Genomic DNA, 15,844 nt, shown 5'->3' on the forward strand with positions numbered 1-15,844 from the left:
TGCTTAATGATGGCAACTGGGACTACTGCCATTAAGTGGGGCAATCACCTAGTTTTTCGATTTATGACTGTCATTTAACAACGGAGTTTCTGGTCCCAATTAGCATTGTTAGATTAGACTACCTGCATGCACATTCCACTCAGTTGGATTCAGCCTCTAATTCAGTTATAGTCATGTAGCTGGCAGAAACCTGGTGCCAATTTCTCACTTAACTGGAATAAAGATTATAAATTCTTATGCCATACCATATTTCACTCAGTGGTTCAATATCAGGTCACAACCCCAGCTGGTGTTTTAGATATCCTTTGCTGCCTAAAAAACTCCTGCGCAGCAGTGTCCATGAGGTGTGTCAAAATCAGCAAAATGACAGACACATCATGGAGATACAGGCCCACCATCTTGTACATGCTTTAATCTCACATAAAATAAAAAATGGAGGAGCTTACATTGCGATACTCCAACTTCCATCTTGCCAGTTTTGTACCTTCCCCCTCCAACCTGCAGATGCCTTTAAACCTTGGAATGTAGAATAGAGGGTTTTTTTCTGCTACAGCCTGGTATTAAATAAGTGAAGACTTAAATCAAGATTTAAATGCCTTTGAAATTATTGTTTGATAATTTCTCTCAAAACAAGAAGTTATTTTCATTCTTTTGACAAGCAATCTCTTATTGTACATTATTGAAAGGTTAATTTTTATAATTAATGTTATAATAAACAGGAGACAAATGAACAGTAGTAGACACCACACATTATAGCAAACTAGAGAATAATATGAAAAGGAGAGAAAGTGTATCTGTTATATAAGCAAGATTAGTATTTATATATACTAATATTTCACACTTAAATATTTTTTAAAAGATGACTATACAGATAGTCCTTGATTCCGACCACAATTAAACCCAAAATTTCTGTTGCTAAGCAAGAGAATTGTTAAGTGAGTTTTACTTCATTGTATGACCATTCTTGCCACAGTTGTTACATAATGATTGCAGTAGTTAAGTTAGTAACACAGTTGTTAAGTCAATCTGATTTCCCCATTGGCTTTACTTGTCAAAGGGTTGCAGAGGGTGATCACATGACCCCAGGACACTGCAACTGTCATAAATATGAGTGAATTGCCAGTGTCTGAATTTTGATCACATGACTATGGGGATGCTGCAACAGACATAAAATGGTCATAAGCCACTTTTTTCAATGTCATAGCTTCAAACAGTCTCTAAACCAGGCATGTCAAACATCCAGCCCAAGGGCCGGATGCATCATGCCGAAACTGCACCCACCCCATTGCCACCAATGGGAAAAAAGTCATGATATGTCGCACAACATCACGTGACGTTGCGAGTTTGACATGTCTGCTCTAAACAAATGGTTTTAAGGTGAGGATTACTTACACAATGGTTAACACAATAAAAGTCACTGTCAGAGTAATATAACTCAACAAATCCTAGAACGTACCAAAAATACATTTATATGCAAAACCATATAGACCCCTCAAAGTTTGTATATCTAGCACTCCTTTGAAACTGACATTTCAAAGCTATTATAAAGGAAGGTGAGCAAATAAATAGTGAGTGAGCATTTGTGATTAACTGTCCCCCCCCAGTCATTGTAATGCTATTGAATCATGTGGTCAGCATAGAAGTAGAGACCTGAGCAGAAAAATCCAAGCAATATCTTTACAAGTTTACATTGGAGATAGTTGGCCCTAACTAATTTAGACCTTTATAGGGTAATAGTGACATAAAACAAACAGGAAGTTTTAGGATAATGGTGAATCCATATTAGGAAACATTAGGAAAGTGACTAAACATATATTTGAATACTTTGTATTTTTACTATTCATTGGGATGTGGAATAATTTGGAAGATAAATACAGTAAAGAGTACGAAGTACAGAAACTACAGTTTAGAATTATTTGTCTATTATCTATGATACCTTTAAATGTATACTAAAGTTATACATTTAGGGGCTTCCGGGTGGCAAGGCTCCGTTGCCGGCAGCCATTTAGGCTGTCAGCCCCGTCGTTTCCATAGAACTGCCGAAAACAGCGCCGATCAGCTGTTTTGGTGGCTCGGAAGCCCCGTCCTCGGGAGAAGAGGAGGGGGTGAGTGCCCAGGCAGGGGTAGAGCTCTCCCGGACCGCTAGAGTTGAAACTCTGGCGGTTGAAGGATTGAGCCCCCCCGAAGTCTGAGTTTGCTCCGGACCTCGGGATGCCTCTGCTCCAGGGTTTTTGGAGCAGAGCGGGACGCAGCAACCATCCCTGCCAGCGAGAGTGAACTTTGGATTACTTGGATGCAGGCAGAGCTGTACAGGAGATTCATGTTAAAGCAAGTATATGATCTTTAACTCAGTGGACTTTGTGGAGATTTTTTAAAAGTGAAAGTGCACAACAGAATTGAGTGGGCGAAAATGGCTGCCAAATCATCTAAAGTTCCTAGAAGCGCGGGGGCTTCCCTGGTGCAGCAATCTTCATTGCAGGCTTTAATGCCCCCTCCCCTTGCACCTGCACCTGCACCAGCTTTGACAGTAAAAGATTTGCAGGATGTTTTGCAAGAGGCTTTGAAAAAGCAATCCTGTTCTGTACCAGCCTGCTACCGGGACAACCCCTTTACAAACGGCAAGAGGCTGGAATTAAGCCTGCCAAATTTATTAACATAAAACAGAGCAAAACAAGACACCAACCATGAAACAGGAGCTATGAAACAGGAACTATTCAAGCAGTTGCCTTCAGCAAACCAGCCCTCCCACGCATTCCCCTTTTATACAGTTCAGGGCGTGGCTTCTCTCTGCCTCCTTCCGAGGTGCCCCATTGCCTTCCTCTGTTTACTCCTGATTGACTGCCTCCTGCGTTGGGCATCCTTGAACAGGGCCAGCTGTGGGTCATCTTCATCCACGCTGTCAGGCTCACACAGCTGGGTCTCTGTCGTGACCAGGTGGGAGGGGCCTGGCTGAGGGCTCTCATCAGCAAGCTCTTCAACACCCCCCTCCTCCTCTGAGTCATCCGACCCAACTGCCGAACCCACAGGCTGACCCTTAATCACAACAAATCCCAACAATTAGCTGAACTTATGGAGGAGAAGCTAACAGAAGTGAGGGCAGACATTTTACTGGCATTTCAAGGCATGGCTGTTTGTATAGAATGTTTGGACGAGAGAGTGGAAGATCTTAGCCAAAATAATATCAGATTAGATGCTAAAATGATGGAGGCTGAAACTGTGATGGATAAGATTGACGACGATTTAACCCTGGTGCAGTACCGAGAGATGGAGTTCGCCGTGAGAATTAGAGGTTTGAAAGAGGATTCTAAGGAGAATTTGAAAAAAGTGGTCTCAGAAGCCCTGGAAGATGTTTTGGGGCGTCCAGCAGAAGACATTATGCAGGATATAGATAAAATATTTCGTGTTAATTCCTGGATTGCAAGACAAAGGAAATTACCCAGAGATGTGGTGGTTTATTTTACAAAGAGAGCAATTAGAAATGAGGTCATTCAAGCTTTTTATAATAGTAAATTCACAATTGCAGAGCAAGAAGTTTTAATTTTAAAAGAGATATCTCCAAGAATTTTAAGGAGAAGGAAGGAGTTTGCTTTTCTGGCAGAAGAATTAAGAAGACGGGATATTCAGTTCAGATGGGGGATTCCAGTGGGTATGGTGGTGATGTATGCAGGCACGTGACATCGTCTTCTTACAGTGTTACAGGCACGTGATTTTTATGCTAACGTTTTAAAAGCAGTTCCTATACCACTCTTGGAATCTAAAAAGAAGAATGGTGAAGGAGAGTGTCAATCACAAAGTGAGAACACACAAGGTGATGAAGGAGTTACGCAGCAGAGAGATGGAGAATTCCAGAATGTTACAGGAGTGGATCAAATTTCAGTACCATCGGAGGAGGTTAGAGATTAAAGAATGACACGTGCTGCTGCTAGATGAATGAGACAAGAGGAAGAACACCAGAGAGTTATGATGGCACCTCAAAAACCTACTTACAGTGAAGCAGTGGGAGGAGCGCAACCTAAGAGAGTGCAGGTGATTTTGGAAGAGGCGCTCCAAAAGCTTCAGGTCGCAAAAGATGGCGACAAAGCTTCTAACCTGTTAATGGTTTAAACTCTAACCTGTTAATGGTTTAAACTCGCCACACAAGAGAAAGAAAGTATTTCAATACTTAAAGCAATTTAAAAACGATGTTATTTGCTTGCAAGAAACACATATTAGAGCATCGGATCAAAAGTATTTGATAAACTTGAGGTTGGGCATACAGTTTATTGCTTCTGTGACTGATAAGAAAAATGGAGTGGTTATTTATGTTAAGAATACTTTGACAGCGACTTTAATTGAAGCAGATAGTTAATAGAAGGCAAGAAAATGCTTTTGGTCGGACTGTACGCTCCTAATCAACAACAAGGAGATTTTTACAGTTTATTACACAGCAGGATTACTCAGTGGGATTATAAATCTTGTATTTTTATGGGAGATTGGATTGGTGTTTTGGATGTACATATGGACAAGGGGGTCTTTTTAAAAGCATCCCAAGTCATGCTAAACTGCCTAAATCTTTTTTTGAGATGAAGGATGACCTGGAATTGAGAGATGTGTGGAGAGAGACGAATTTGCAAGAAAAAGACTTTACTTTTTTCTCCGATAGGCATCAATCTTTTTCTAGGATTGATTTTGTATTAAGATGAGACTACACATAAGGAAATTTTAAGTTTAGAAAGGAATGTATGGCAATTAAAGCCATATAATATTTTAAAAGAAGAAAAGATTGTACAAACTTGGTTCCAGTATGGGCAATTACAAGCTAGATGGAAAGAGGACCAGAAAACTGGTTTTTCGATGACTGATGAAAACTTGGTAAAGCAAATTAGAGATCAAGGACAAGCACATATAAAGAGGATATATAATGCATTGATAGAAATTGATTCAGAAACGGAACTCGTTAAAGACTGTATGATAAAGTGGGCTCAAAATTTTCAAGAAGTTATAACAATGGATACTTGGGAAAAGATTTGGGTTAGAAGTGTAAAATTTACACAGGCCCAAAATTTAAGAGAGAATTTTTATAAAATGTTTTATAGATGGCATTTAGATCCTAAAAAAATAGCAAGTATGTATCCAAATTGTCAGCCCAAATGTTGGAGGTGTGGTTGTGAGGACGCAACGTATTTTCATATTTGGTGGACATGTAAAAAGGTTAAAGCTTTTTGGATTAAAATTTGGTGGAATATGCAAAAGATATTCAAGAAAAGGATAAAGTTCTCTCCGCAATTGTTTCTATTGGGTATTATTACAGATACTACTGTTATAGATATTAAGTTGATGTTGAATTTAATTACGGCAGCGAAACTTTTAGTAGCGCAATATTGGAAGAAGGAAGAACTGCCAACTATAGAAGAGTGGACTTTAAAAGTTTCTAATTTGGCGGAAATGGCAAAGATCTCAGCGTATTTGAAAGACCAATCGCAACAGAGATATATTGTGGAATGGAGGAGATGGATTGATTATATCCAGAACAAATATGGGACTAAAAAGTTTCATTTAGCATTTGAATAAGTAGTGGAGTTATATGATGTATGATTAGCTAGTAGTTATTTTGTTATTATTTTGACGAAGGAGAGTTAAAGTGCGATAGACTTTAATGTTTTATTGTTGTTAGCATATTTTAGATTATATTTGTTAGTATTTTTATACCCTGTATTCAGCTCTGGGAAGTCGGGGAAGGGGAGGGGAGGGTAGGGTGGGGTTGGGGAAAAGGGGGGGAGGAGGGGAGGTTTTTTTTCCTTTTTGTATTTTAAAATGTATTTTAAAACTTTTCAATAAAAAAATAAAGTTATACATTTAGTATTTGATAATTTAATATAATTTTATAATTGTAATATTTGATAATTTAATTCCACAGTCCAGGGATTCGGGACCCCTGTAATAAAGAATCCAGTCTAATATATTTTCCCATTTCCAGGGAAAGCAAGACTGAGGGGTCCTTTGTGCTTTCTTTTTTTTTAATGTAAATTTTATTGGTTTTTATAAGGGTGGAGAGGAAAATGAAGGGATAGGATGTGGGGTTGGAATAGCGGGAAAGTTGGGGGAGGGGTTGGGGTTCAATCTTTAGGAAATAGCATATTGTCAGAGTTGATATATATCAATAGAAGTAGTAAGAATAATGATTGATAACAATAATAGTTATAGCAAATTATAGTAAACAATGTTAAATTTTCAATCTATAATATTTTTCTTAGTAAAATAAGGTCAAAAAATAAGTATCACATTCCTTACTCTCTAATTCGTTTGTCTAGCCATTGATAAAATTTATTCCAGGTTCTATAGTAGACTAAATGCTCTTTTTCTTTAATCTCTAAAATTAAACTATCGATTTCTGCACAGTCTAATATTTTCTTGATAAGCATTTCTTCAGTTGGTAAACTCATTTTTCCAGTATTGGGCATACATAATTCTCACTGCTGTTAATACGTATAATATTAAATACTCAGTTTCTTTATCATAACTGGGATCTGTTATTCCTAACAAAAACAATTCTGGTTTAAATTCTATTTGTTTTTAACCATCTTCTCCAACCATAGATGTATCTTAAGCCAAAACCTTTTAGCTTTAGAACATGTCCACCAGAGATGATAATAGGTACCTGGTCTTTGGCTGCATTTCCAACAAACATTTGAAGTATTTTTAAACATTTTATGCAAATTTTCTTTATATGATACAGCTTTAGTTAATCTAATGTTTCTATCCCATAACTTTTCCCATTCTTCAAGTTCTATAGTGTGACCAACATATCTCCCCAAATTATCATTGTTTCTTTAACTTGTTCTTTCTCCATCTTTAGATTAAGCAGAAACCTGTAAAGTTTTTTAATCAGCTTCTCATCTGTTTTTAACAATATACGATCGAGTTCTGTCTGTTCATTGTAGAGCCCCGTTGTTTTCACTACTTTTTCATATCTTGTTTGAATTTGTAAATATGGCCACCATGCTAAATGAATACCTTGTTGATATAAGTTTCATCTAGATTTCTCTTCCTTTATTATCCAGTAAGTCCTTATATGTTACAAGTTTATCATAATTAATTAAGTTTGGGTAAGCAAAAGCTTCCATTGTTGAAAGCCATTCAGGTATCTTAATATAAGTTTTTTCCTTTATTTTTTCTCATTCTAAGAGAAGTGCGTTTCTTATGGTATGGTTCTGAAAGTATCTATGGGCTTTATTCTTCCCATACCATGAGAAGGCACGCCAGCCAATCTGCAGGTCATGCCCCTCAAGATATAATAGTCTTTTATCTCTGAGTGTTATCCATTCTTTAATCCACATTAGAATAGCTGCTTGGTAATATAACTTCCCATATGGGAGTCCCAGTCCTCCCCTTTCTCTAACGTCTTATAACATTTTCACTTTAATTTGTGCTTTTTTCCCTTGCCAAATAAATTTCAATATTATGGTGTTCAGTTCATCAAAGAAAGCTTTTTCTAATTTTACGGGAATAGTTTGAAATAGAAATAGTATTTTCGGTAAAATGTTCATTTAATTGTAGCTATTCTCCCCAGCTTTGAAAGTTGGAGGTTTTTCCAGTTTTCTAAGTCCACTTTTATTTGTTTTAGTAATTTTACATTGTTATCCTCTTTTATTGTTACACATCTTGCTGTTAAATAAATTCCCAAATACTTAACGTTTTTGACTATTTGAAGGTTTGTTTTTTTTCAAGTTGCATTTTCTGTTTTTCTGTTAAGTTCTTTGTCAAGACTTTAGTATTTTCTCTATTTATTATCAAACCTGCTACATCACCATATTGTTCTATTGTATCCAACAATTTCGTGCTCGTTTCCAAAGGTTCTTCCAATATAAAAACCAAGTCATCTGCAAATGTTTGTAATTTCTATTTTTCACCCTTTATCTCTAGTCATTTAATCTCAGAGTCTTGTCTGATATTTCTATTCAATATTTCCAGAGTTAGTATAAATAGTAGTGGGGATAAAGGACATCCCTGTCTTGTGCCCTTTTTAATATTAAAGTTTTCTGTATAGTCTCCATTTACAATTATTCTAGCAGTCTGTTTATCATAAATTGCATGGATTACATTCATAAAGCTTTGCCCAAAGTCCATTTCGGCAAGTTGCTGGGAACATGAATTGCCAATTTAGATTATCAAATGCTTTTTGTGCATCAAGAAATATCAGAGCCCAAAAAATTATAGGCCAATATCACTTTTGAACACGGACTACAAGATATTTGCTAAAGTTTTAGCTAACAGATTAATGAGGCTATTGCAACAAGTAATTCATGGTGATCAAACTGGGTTTATAAGTGGTAGACAAATGAAGAACAATGTGAGGCATATAGTTAATTTGTTGGAATTTTTTGGAAAGAAACAATCAGATCCCTGCAGCATTGATCTTCTTGGATGCTGAAAAAGCCTTTGATCAATTGGATTGGCAATTTTTGTTGAAAGTATTAGATAAAATGAAATTTGGGGATAAATTTCTACAACCAATCAGGGCATTATATCAAAAGCAAACAGCCCGCATAATAGTTAATAATAGTTTGACGGAAGTATGTAACATTGAAAAGGGTACAAGGCAGGGGTGCCCGTTGTCACCCTTATTATTTGTTTTAACATTGGAGATATTATTGATTAAAATATGGGGTTCAGACAAAATTAAGGGAATTCAAATTAGAGATCAGGATTATAGATTGAGGGTGTTTGCAGATGATCTGGTTGTTACAGTGACTCAGCCTGAAGACTCAGTTGTAGAACTGATGGAGATAATAATGCAATATGGGAAAGTTTCTGGATTTAAGGTTAACATACAAAAAACTAAAATGTTGTCTAAGAATATGACAGTATCACAAAAGGCTGTTTTAGAAGAGCTAACGGGATTTGAAATAGTTAAAAGGGTTAAATATTTGGGAATATATTTGTCACCCTCAAATGTAAAGTTATATAAAAATAATTATGAAAAGTTATGGGGAAAAGTTCAAAAAGAATTGGATAGCTGGAAAAAACTACAATTATCTTTATTGAGAAGAATTGCAGCTGTGAAAATGAATGTTTTGCCAAATTTTTATTCTTTTTTTTATTAAAAAGTTTTACAATACATTTTATCTTTAGCAAACCAAAAAAAGAAAAAAAAACCCTCCCAACCCCCTCCCCCCCACCCTCTTCCCCCTCCCCAACCCTCCCCAACCCCTCCCTCCCTTTCCCCTCCCCCCCCCCGGCTTCCCAGAGCAAAATACAGGGTATAAAAATACAATCATAATCTAACTTACGCAGACAATCCTAAACTATTTAAACTACCGAACTTTAACTCATATAAGAAAACTCCAAACATATATATATATATATATATATATATATATATATATATATATATATATATATATATATATATATATATATATATATATATATATATATATATATATATATATATATATATCATATCAATAATTATACAAATACAAAATAATACTTTCCAATCTAATACCGAAACACAGGGTATAAAAATACAAACAAACAATCATGATCTAACTTACGCAAACAATCCTAAGCTATTCAAACTATCAAACTTTAACTCATATAGGTAAATTCCAAACATACATATATATATATCATATCAATGATTATTCAAATACAAAATAATACCTTAAATTCATATTATCCTAATATATTATACAAATTAAAATACCATAGATTACTTCCAAACTTAAATTTTTTTTTATATAATCACATCATTCTTATATTCTTATATTCTATTACCTACTCCAATATTGCCCATAAAAGTATTACAAATTAATTTCAATCACACATAAAACAATTTATATCAGTTTTATAAAACTATTCTTCTATCCAACTAGACTTTAACATACTAAAACCAAATTAATACAACCTTTCCTTCTCCTAATATATTATACAACTTAAAATACCATACACTACCTTCCAGGCTTAAAACTTTCCATCCAAATAACAAAGCATAACCTACAGAATATCAATAAACACTACTACAAATCTTCCCAATTAAATTTTCATAATTATCTTAAAACTAAAGCAGCACAAAATATTATATAATTATTTTATAAGGGTGAAAAATGAATCCCCACATACTTAATCCTTCTAGCATCCTTATTACATTATTATCTCTTGCAATTATGCAACTAAATCCTCAGGTTTGCTTCATTCTTCCAGAAGCAGCACACCTCTTCCAATTTCTGGCCTTCTCCCGTGGTGATGAAATTTGACCCACTCCTGTAACTTTCACATCTGTCTGCGTTAACCCTTCAACATCTTGTGGATTCTCTCTGGAACGTTGAGGCTCTCTGTCACCTTTTTTCTTTGTAGACTCCAAAGACGATATGGGGACTGCTTTTAAAACATTACTGTAAAAGTCACGTGCCTGAACCACCGTGGTAAGACAATGCCTTGTACCTTCATAAGTCACCACCATACCCTCTGGTATTTGCCATCTAAACTTAATATCACGTCGTCTCAATTCTTGTGTCAAAAAAGCAAATTCCTTCCTTTTTCTTAAAATTCTTGCAGGAATCTCTTTTAAAATCAAAACTTTTTGCTCATCCATTACAAAATCAATATTATAGGAGGCCTGGATAACTTCATTTCTAATCTTTCTCTTTGTGAAATAAACCACCACATCTCTGGGTAATTTCCTTTGTCTTGCAATCCACGAATTAACACGGAAGATTTTATCTATATCTTCCATTATTTCATCTGCTGGTCGCTCCAACACCCCTTCCAAAACCTCAGAAACCATTTTCGTCAAATTTTCCTTAGGATTTTCTTTTAGGCCTCTGATTCTCAAAGCAAGCTCCATCTGAAAATACTGTGTCGAAATCAAATCATAATCCATTTTCGCTATCATATTTTCAGTTTCTGTCATTTTGGCTTCCATTCTAGTATCATTTTGAACAGGATCTTCCACTTTTTCATCCAAAATCTCAATGCTTTTAGCCATATTTAACGTTGCAGATGTGATGTCTGCTCTCATTTCTGCTAATTTCTCTGTAAACTTCTCCTCCAACTTTTTCTCCATTATCTCAACAAATTGTTGCATTTGCTTTTCCATAGTTTCTTGGAGCAAACTCTGCAAATCTTTTACTGTAAAAGCTGATACAGATTCAGATGCAGAGGACAATAAAGTTTTCGCCGAAGACTGCTGCCTCAGGGCAGGAACTTTAGAAGATATAGTCGCCATTTTCACCCTCTATTGTTAACTACTCACTTTCACATGCAGATTCAGCAAAGTCCATTGAGTTAAAGATCAAAACATCATCTTCACCAAAATCTCCTGCATCGCTCTGCCTGCGTCCTCGTTCTCAAAAGCTCTTCCTTGCTAGCAGGGATGGTTGCGAACACCCTGTTCTGCTCCAAAAAAACCCGGAGCAGAGACGCCTCACAGTCCGGAGCATGCCCAGGCTTCGGGGGGGGGCTCAATCCTTCCGCCACCAAAACTCTAAGTTCAGGCAGCCCCGGAGAGCTCTACCCCTACCTGGACGCTCACCCCCTCCTCTTCTCCCGAGGTGGGGGCTTCCAAGCCACCGAACAGCTGATCGACGCTTTTTTCGGCGGCTCTACGGAGCTGCAAGGCTGACAGCCAAGAAATGGCTGCCTCCGGCATCGCCTTGCCATCCGGAAGCCCCTCCCCCAAATTTTTATTCTTATTTCAAATGATTTGTTGTTAGTTGCGAAGTCGTGTCCGACCCATCGCGACCCTATGGACAACGTTCCTCCAGGCCTTCCTGTCCTCCACCATCCCCTGGAGTCCATCCAAGCTCACTCCCACTGCTTCAATGACTCCATCCAGCCACCTCATTCTCTGTCGTCCCCTTCTTCTATTGCCCTCAATCTTTCCCAGCATTAGGCTCTTCTCCAGTGAGTCCTTCCTTCTCATTAGGTGGCCAAAGTATTTAAGTTTTAGCTTCAGGATCTGGCCTTCTAAAGAGCAGTCAGGGTTGATCTCCTCTAGGACTGACCAGTTTGATCGCCTTGCAGTCCAAGGAACTCGCAGGAGTCTCCTCCAGCACCATAGTTCAAAGGCTTCAATTCTTTGGCGCTCAGCCTTTCTTATGGTCCAGCTTTCACTGCCATACATTGCAACTGGGAAGACCATAGCCTTGACTATACGCACTTTTGTTGACAGGGTGATGTCTCTGCTTTTTAGTGTGCTGTCTAGATTTGTCATGGCTTTCCTCACCAGGAGCAAGCGTCTTTTAATTTCTTGGCTACAGTCCCCATCTGCAGTGATCTTGGAGCCCAGGAAAATAAAATCTGTCACTACCTCCATTTCTTCCCCATCTATTTGCCAGGAATTGAGAGGGCCAGATGCCATGATTTTGGTTTTCTTAATGTTTAGTTTCAACCCAAGTTTTGCACTCTCCTTCTTCACCCGCAACAAGAGGCTCTTTAGTTCTTCTTCACTTTCTGCCATTAGAGTGGTATCATCTGCATATCTTAGGTTGTTGATATTTCTTCCGGCAATCTTAATTCCAACTTTTGATTCATCTAGCCCTGCCTTTCTCATGATGTGCTCTGCATATAAGTTAAATAGGCAAGGCGACAGTATACAGCCTTGCCGGACTCCTTTCCCAATTTTAAACCAATCAGTGGTTCCGTGTCCAGTTCTCACTGTTGCTTCTTGGCCCGCATATAGATTTCTCAAGAGACAAATAAGATGGTCTGGTATGCCCATCTCTTTAAGGACTTGCCAGAGTTTGTTATGATCCACACAATCAAAGGCTTTAGCATAGTCAATGAAGCAGAAGTAGATGTTTTTCTGGAACTCTCTAGCTTTCTCCATGATCCAGCGTATGTTAGCAATTTGATCTCTAGTTCCTCTGCCTCTTCGAAATCCTGCCTGTACTTCTGGTAGTTCTCGATCCACATACTGCTGGAGTCTAGCTTGTAGAATTTTAAGCATAACTTTACTAGCATGAGAAATGAGTGCAATGGTGCGATAGTTTGAACATTCTTTGGCACTGCCTTTCTTTGGAATTGGAATGTAAACTGATCTTTTCCAATCCTGTGGCCACTGTTGAGTTTTCCAAATTTGCTGGCAAATTGAGTGTAGCACTTTTACTGCACTGTCTTTTAAGATTTTGAATAGCTCAGCTGGAATACTGTCACCTCCACTAGCTTTGTTGTTGCTCAGCTTTTCTAAGGCCCACTTCACTTCACATTCTAGGATGTCTGGCTCGAGGTCAGTGACCACCTCATTGTGATTATCAGGGACATTAAGCTCATTCTTGTATAGTTCTTCTGTGTAATTTTGCCACCTCTTCTTAATCTCGTCTGCCTCTGTTAGGTCCCTGCCATTTTGGTCGTTTATCATGCCCATTTTTGCATGAAACGTTCCTTTTATCTCTCCAATTTTCTTGAAAAGATCTCTGGTCCTCCCTATTCTATTGTTTTCTTCTATTTCTTTGCATTGTTCATTTAAGAAGGCATTCTTATCTCTTCTAGCTATTCTTTGGAATTCTGCATTTAATTGGGCATATCTTTCTTTTTCTCCCTTGCCTTTTGCTTCCCTCCTTTCCTCAGCTATTTGCAAAGCTTCCTCAGACAGCCATTTTGCTTTCTTGCATTTCTTTTTCTTTGGGATGGTTTTGGTTACTACCTCTTGTACAATGTTGCGAACCTCTGTCCATAGTTCTTCAGGCACTCTGTCTATCAGATCTAATTCCTTAAATCTATTTGTCACCTCTACTGTATATTCAACAGGGATATGATTTAATTAATACCTGACTGGCCTAGCGCTTTTCCCTACTTTCTTGAATTTAAGCCTAAACTTTGCAACAAGAAGCTCATGGTCTGAGCCACAGTCAGCTCCTGGTCTTGTTTTTACTGACTGTATAGAGCTTCTCCATCTTTGGCTGCAGAGCATATAGTCAATCTGATTTTTGTGTTGACCGTCTGGTGATGTCCATGTGTAGAGCCGTCTCTTGGGTTGTTGGAAAAGAGTGTTTGCTATGACCATCGTATTCTCTTGACAAAATTCTATCAGCCTGTGCCCTGCTTCATTTTGTACTCCAAAGCCAAACTTGCCTGTTATTCCGGTTATCTTTTGGCTTCCTACTTTAGCATTCCAATCCCCCATGATGATAAGGACATCATTTTTGGGTGTTAGTTCTATAAGGTGCTGTAGGGCTTCATAGAACCGGTCAATTTCATCCTCTTCAGCACCGGTGGTTGGGGCATAGACTTGGACTACTGTGATATTGAATGGTTTGCCTTGGATTCGAACTGAGATCATTCTGTCATTTTGAGGATTGTATCCCAGTATTGCTTTTCCTATTTTTTTATTGACTATGAAGGGATTCTTCATAGTCAATTTCTTCTAAGGGATTCTTGCCCGCAGTAGAATACCTGATGGTCATCTGAATTAAATTCACCCATTCCTGTCCATTTTAGTTCGCTGATACCTAAGATGTCAATGTTTAGTCTTGTCATCTCTTGTTTGACCACGTCCAGCTTTCCTTGATTCATGGATCTTACATTCCAGGTTCTTATGGAGAAAAAATCTTTACAGCATCGGACTTTCCTTTCACCACCAGACATATCCACAGCTGAGCGTCCTTTCGGCTTTGGCCCAGTCGCTTCATTCTTTCTGGCGCTACTAGTACTAGCCCTCTGCTCTTCCCCAGTAGCATATTGGACACCTTCCGACCTGAGGGGCTCATCTTCCAGCATCATATCGTTTTGCCTTTTGGTACTGTCCATAGGGTTTTCATGGCAAAGATACTGGAGTGGGTTGCCATTTCCTTCTCCAGTGGATCACGTTTTGTCAGAACTCTCTGCTATGACCTGTCCGTCTTGGGTGGCCCTGCACGGCATAGCTCATAGCTTCATTGAATTACGCAAGCCCCTTCGCCACGACAAGGCAGTAATCCATGAAGCGGTTTCAAATGATACCTATACTGAAAAAGGATTCAAACTTGGAGGAATGGCAAAAAGGTATTAATAAATTTGTTTGGGCAGGGAAAAGGCCACGAGTTAAATTTAAGATTATGCAGGATACGCGTGAGAGAGGTGGTCTTAAAATGCCTAATTTTAAATTATATTATGAAGCTGCTGCTTTGTCAGCGATAAGTGATTGGTTTAATTTAACACAAGTGAGATTACTAAATCTTGAAGGCCATGATTTGTTATTTGGTTGGCATGCATATTTATTGTATGATAAGAAGGTGTTCAAGGTACATATTTTAAGGTATGCTCTGTTGCGAGTTTGGAAAAAGTATAGACACAAGTTAAATTATAAGATACCTATATGGGCAATACCGAAACACGCAATAGAAAATATAAGTGTTTCTAAAGTTCTTAGAAGTGCGGGGGCTTCCCCGGTGCAGCAGTCTTCGTTGCAAGCTTTATTGCCCCCTGCACCTGCACCTACGCCAGCCCTGACAGTTAAAGATTTGCAGAATGTGATGCAAGAAGCTTTGGAAAAGCAATCGCAGCAATTAGCTGAGATTAGAGATGAAAAGCTGGATGAGAAGTTTACAGAAAAACTAGCTGAGGTTATGGATGAAAAGCTGGATGAGAAGTTAACAGAAATAAGGGCAGACATTTTACTTGCATTTCAAGGCATGGCTATATGTATCGAGCGTTTGGATGAAAGAGTGGAAAATCTCAGCCAAAATAATATCAGATTAGATGCAAAAATGTCAGAGACTGAGAATGTGGTGGATAAAATCGACAGTGACTTGATCTTGGTACAGTATCATGAGATGGAGTTTGCTGTGAGGATCAGAGGCTTAAAAGAGAATCCTAAAGAAAATTTGAAGGAAATAGTCTCTGAGGCTCTGGAAGGGGTGCTGGGGCGGTCAGCAGATGGAAT

Source organism: Vipera berus (assembly GCF_964194415.1).
Source record: "Vipera berus genome assembly, chromosome: 1".
In the NCBI taxonomy this organism is placed as follows: Eukaryota; Metazoa; Chordata; class Lepidosauria; order Squamata; family Viperidae; genus Vipera; species Vipera berus.